The sequence below is a fragment of the Rutilus rutilus genome (assembly GCF_951802725.1).
Source record: "Rutilus rutilus genome assembly, chromosome: 17".
Classification (NCBI taxonomy): Eukaryota; Metazoa; Chordata; class Actinopteri; order Cypriniformes; family Leuciscidae; genus Rutilus; species Rutilus rutilus.
This window is the reverse complement of record NC_140230.1, coordinates 18,227,871-18,233,870: the sequence shown is the minus strand read 5'-3', so window position 1 is coordinate 18,233,870 and position 6,000 is coordinate 18,227,871. Positions and strand designations below refer to the sequence as shown.

The 6,000-nt window shown below is 38.1% G+C and overlaps 1 protein-coding gene across 3 annotated transcripts in view; it reads left to right on the top strand.

The window, feature by feature from the left end:
• The first annotated feature begins 1,296 nt into the window (after positions 1-1,296).
• The window catches only part of ddr1 (discoidin domain receptor tyrosine kinase 1), a 47,988-nt gene continuing 43,284 nt past the window's right edge, over positions 1,297-6,000 (top strand). For 2 of the 3 annotated variants that reach the window (XM_084385112.1, XM_084385111.1), the window contains exon 1: positions 1,324-1,660. The gene's annotated coding sequence lies outside the window, so the exon portion shown is untranslated. Of the gene's footprint in view, positions 1,661-6,000 lie in introns of all 3 variants that reach the window. The other variant, XM_084385113.1, reaches the window with a different exon arrangement.

Below are 6,000 nucleotides of genomic sequence, written 5' to 3'. Positions count from 1 at the left end.
TCTATAACATGCATTCAGAAAAAAGATTTTTCATTACATGCTGACAAAGTGTAAGGGAAAGAAAGAACCAAGCTGGGGATTTGGGTCTTTAAGTCTTTAACCATTAAAAGTGTGTGTGAGCTAAAGTTAATCATGTTCAAAGTCAAACCAGGTCATGCACAATTGTTCATTCAAAGCGAAGAGATCAAAAAGAACAGACTGCTTTCCAAACAAAGTTTGAACTGGAGCTCTTACAATTCTTCTCTTTTTTCTCTTTAAACACATTCTCTCCTTCAACACACCTTTGTTACAGTTTCAGACCTGATGTTAAATGATCTCTCTCTCTGTTTTTCTCAAATGCACTTCACTTCTCTGTGCAAATTCTTTCCGTGCCATAAAAAGCAATAACTTCACACATGCTCATGCTCATACACGATGCCTGCGGTCAATAGGATTTGAGAAACAATATTGACTCACTAGGTAGACTGCTATTTTTCTCTGTCCACTATTTATCTCAGTGTTACTGAATGACTGCCAACAAGTTTCCAGTTCCCATCTCCTTCCAATGACGGGGCAAGTAGCAACACATAGCTGTGGAATAACTCTTTTTCACTCACCCACCCTTGTCTACCTGTCCTATTTACCTTTAATTTAGCTTTTCACTGACATTAAAGCACCACACCCGTTTCAGTCTCCTGTATTTGTGCATGTGCAGAATCTAGTATGTTTGAGCTTTTTAAACTAATGACATTTCTTTTTCTTTTCTCTTCTTTCTTATTTAACCTCATTGCCTCTGAGCGCAGGTTTTAGTCTGTTAACACACTAGTCTTTACTGTCTTGCCTCAGGACATAATGGTATATTGCTGGAGTTCTACTCTGTAATAATGCGATCTTTTAACACTACAAAGGTGTACCTACTTTCTATAGGCGCTGACATCAAACTCTATGGAGAAAAGCCAACATAATGTTTAGTTATTAGAAATTTTGCCAATACAAGAGTTACGGTGGACACCAGAAAGGGTTAACAAGGTAAATCCTGTATTGTTTCCTTACCAACAATATTACATTTCCTATTCCCCAAATCTCTCCGTTCCTGTACCACTTTTTCTTTTTTTTTTAAAGTCTCTCAGAGGTACGCGTCTCATTTACAGCGGCGCTGCCAGGTCACGGGTTCCCTGCTTTACTCGCTCCTGATTGGACAATTACCTCATTAAATATTTAAAGAAGCACCTGACTGAGTGCTGCCATTGGACGCAGCTAGTGTAGTTATGTAAATGAGCACCTGGTCGTGTTTGCAAGCCCTGAGGGGAAGAGAAAGAGGTCTAAAAGCTAAGCGCTTATATTATGAGCGCGCGGAGAGAGAAGCACTGATTGAGAAATAAATAAGGACGTCCGTGTCACTTGCGCTCGTCGGATTTAACAGAACATTCCTACTCACAAACCTTTTCAAACGTGGAACGTACAACTTGCTTGCTTTCAGAAACTTTTTGCTAATTGCTTTTTTATTCTGTTTATTCATTGCTACTTTTGTGGCTTTAAGCACAAAGTCATACGACTGTGCCAGACTATATTTACCTACTAGTATAAAAACAACCTGCCAAAGTGAACTACACGGATTAAAAAGAAGAATCAGGCGATTGCCTACATTTGGAGACGATTTCGCGTTCTGTCAGACTTCTAGGTGAGTGATCAGAAAATAGCCTAACTTACTCCGATAATTGCTTGTAAGTGCAGTTTATTTATGGTTTGCAAGTTATCAGATGTTCGTTTTTAGTTAATGCAGTGTCGTTTCTCGGATTGCGATTGTCAGTGTTGTTTCGAACCGCTGCGTGGAAACGCATTTGCCTTTCCATTAAACTCTAACGTTACGTGAGTTGTTTTAGACTGCTCAAATGTGTTAAGTCGTCGCGCGAGTAAACTTAACTGTCTCTGTCTCGTGCATGGCGGCCAAGAGTCTCGGAGTGTGTACGTGAGGAGTTTGGATGTCTGCCACTGTACAGGGAATCCGCTCGGTCTGCTGCGGATCGAGTCGTGCTGTTTGTTTGTGAAGTTATTATTCACACACACTCGACGAATTTAAACGGTTCCCGTTTATGATACCTGGAACCCGGGTTTAATGCCAACATTCAAATACTGTGAAATGGCTTGAAAACTGCCGTGGGTATTGATGGTGGTATATTTACCCACCTGTGGCCCCGGCATTACGCGTCAGTAAGTATTTATGGGCTACCGCAATCTTGCTTTTAACTGTATTTGCAGAGCAGTCTGGAAAACAGTCCAAACTGACGAGTCACGGTGTTAAATCAGTAAGATTTAGGCAAAGTTCTTGTCAGACCTACTATGCTGATTTATGTTTGTTTGCTCTTGGTGTTTGAACTTATTTACAGCTTGTAAATATGATCTTACCACATTAACCAGTTTAATCACAAATTGTTTTTTTTCCCCAGCTAAGTCAGCACATGTTTACTTATCGTTCTCGGGTGGCAAAATGAAACAAAATCCTTGTCTTTTTGAGATGGACACAATCTTTCAGAGGGTCAAATAGAATTAAAAAAAGCTTTGTTGATGTGACTTATAATCAGCCATGTAAAAATGCTGACATGAAATCAATAGTATTACACATTTGTTTATTTGATAGCTCCGTGTAAATACATCTTTGTTTAGGCTAGACCTTTCAAACTCAAATGTAGGTCTACGTTTGGTCATCATCAATGTTAACAGTGGGGTTAAATAGCAGTGGTTTTGTTTTTAAGCTTTCTTTAACAACCACTTGAGAGTAGCGTGTTTGAAAGGGAATGTGGCATCCAGTTGCAACTGTCAGATCTAGCGACTGCACTATGTTGAAAGATCCTCTCACCACAGTCCATGCGATTCAAGCTCAATAAATTCTATAAGTGCCCTACACTGAGTTGCAATGCAGGTATTTGCTATGATGTCCATGTAGTTGAAACACACCGCATGGCATTTTATAAGTATACGTTTCGGTGAATTGGTGCTAATTTGTATTAATTTTTACAATTTCATGCATACATTTTCATACAATCTGGTGACGCCTCAGCTAGGTTCGGGGTGAACCCTCATTCTTACCTTTTTCCCCCAAAAAATCTTACATTTCCATACAAAGTCATACGAAATCACCACCTTGTAAAAGAGTTTTCTCATGAGGTCAGGTGGGGTAGTTGCGACCCTTCTGCACCAGAGGTGACTTCAGACCCGTGTGAGACCTTGTGGACGGATCAGCATCAGGAGAGCGACTTAATACTGTCTGCTGAATCTGTTCTAGATTCATTGTGAACATTAGAAATACACCGCAATGCCTGTCATGCCAGTAAAGTACAATCAAATTGCCTTTTGCATTTTCTGAAGAGGCAAAAGAAAATGCAGAGTATGCGCAAAAGCTATGAAGAGATGCTAATGAATGCACCAAGAAGCTGGGAATTCACCCATCCCCCTATTCCATCTTCTATTTCTCCTCTCTTTGTTATTACTTGTGAATAAAGGCACAATGAAAAGTGAAATGAATTGTGCTGTGTCACCAAGGGAGGAGACCAAGTGCCAAGAGGGGTACAAAGGAATGTGTGTGTGTGTGTGTGTGTGTGTGTGTGTGTGTGTGTGTGTGTGTGTGTACTAGGCAGACACACAGTCAGCAAACATCTCTGAGGAAGTTGAAAGCATTGATCTGAGCAATGAGGGTTTGTTTGTGGAGAAATTACCTAAGAAATCTTAGCTGGGGCATCATACTTGAGAAAATGTGGCTCTATTTAAATACAAAGAAAGAACTATAAATCGTTTCCATTGCATTTTTTTTTTCTTCATTTTTATATGTGTGTGTGTTTGAGCTCACGATGAAACGTTTTTCATGCATCTTTTAAACCTGTTTGTCTTCACACTCACATTTTTGTAAACAACAGCCTAATCTCTGACTAGCGTGTGGTGGGTAAAGATGGAGGGATTGAAGGATAATTAAAAGAGAGGGAGAGACACTGGTTGCATACAGAGTGGAAATGAGCTCTTGGTTGGAACTAACATCAGACGTCTTGTTTCATCTTTTAAATTATCTTTTGACACACCCTATACCTCTCTCTCTCTCTCTCTCTCTCTCTCTCTTTAGTCCGCATACCTTCGATGCTTTAATTCATCCTCCTGAGTAATGTCTAACTTTATATCACGTTCTGTTCGTCTCCTGTCTTCCGTCGCTGCTGTCCCATCTTGATGTTGAAGTAGCTGTAAATCATTTATTCATCCATCCATCTCTCCATCTCTCCATCTATCAGTTACACATCACTGTCTCTATATCTTCAGTCTCTTTTGTCAGCTCTTGTACATTGCTGTGGGTGTTTTTGTGTACATATACATTTATCAACGTCAACGTCAATATATAAACAATTCATATTTGGAAGATCTATAAATATATTAATTTACCCAGAAATGCATTAAAGATGCAATTCATAGATGCACTGGCTTGGATATGCATGAATTACAATTGTTTTTTGCAGACATAAAGTCAGAAATATCAGGGTTATACAACTGTCCTAATCTTAATGAAGAAACTCTTAAAGGGTTAGTTCGCCCAAAAATCAAAATGATCCCATAATTTACTCACCCTCAAGCCATCCTAGGTGTATATGACTTTCTTCCTTCAGTCAGTCAAACACAATCAGAGTTAAATAAAGTATCCTGGCTCTTCCAAGCTTTATAATGGGAGTGAATAGAGCTCCAAAAAAGTCCATCTATCCATTATAAAAGTAATCCATACGGCTCCAGTGGGCTAATAAAGGCCTTTTTTAAGAAAAATATCCATATTCCGACAACGGTCGAAATAAGTCGAGTTTCGGCATGATTATGGCATGAAGTCATAATGACAGAAAAAAAATCAATTTTGTTATAATTTTGACTTTTTAATCTCATAATTACTTTTTTGTTTCCCATTTAAAGTCAGAATTTTGATTTAACAGAGCAAGATTTTTTTTCATATTTGGTGAAATGGGTTTCCATATTATTTGTTATTGTTTCTTATTATTTCTTAGAAAGAATAAACTTGATAAAATGTATGAATGAATAAGTCATGATATTTGTGAAAAAATTTGTAAATAATATATATAACTAACCTGATACCCTTGTATCATTCTGATTGAATCAAATAGACATGATCTCCAGATTTACTCCTACTTACAGATACACTTGTTATTTTTCTCCAGTATTTCAACCTAAAGATTTAAAGTATACGTTTTCAAGGATTTTCTGCCTGTTTTATTGATTCATCATGCTCCATATATTATGTGCTGTTCATCTATTTCATGAATCACACATAACCCCACTGTTGAAGCCTGGATCATTGAAGAAATCAGTGTTCATAGATCCTTGGCCTGTGTGTATGAATCACTTTTACATAAGGGTTTTACTGCCTTCATTAATGACTTACTTGAAGGGGTAACCACAAAGTGAAACATTACAGCCGGATCTGCACACATCAGCCAGCTTTAAACCAACTTGCGGTCTCAGAACTGCATGGAGAGCAACAAACTAAAGTGTTATTCAGACTGATTCATACCGGAAGAAATTATTCATCTTCCAACATAAAGTGATGGAACAACTCATTAGCATGTCCTCTTGATATATCTTGCAGGTCTATGAACCTAAGAGTAATATGAAAATGTTTAAACAGGTTGGAGATTTTTGATTTAGATAGAGGTTCTGCGTAATAACTATAGTAACAAACGTACATATATATGCATTCTCGCAACTGCTGTCAAGCTCATTTATTTCTCTAGCAATTACTCATGGCTTCAAGCAAATATAGACAAGCTTTTGAAAGTTGTTTGTGAAACCAGGAACATTCAACATCAAAGCTGCAACTTCTGCAAACTAATTTTTTTTTCCTTTGCCTGAATCTCAATTGCCAAACACTAGAGGAAAACCATAACTATAAACCGTGTTTAATAATCCTCCAGACAGCAGATATTGCACCTACAAGCCTTGCTTTGACTTGAGATGTTTTTCTGCATTCGTGATATCTGAATC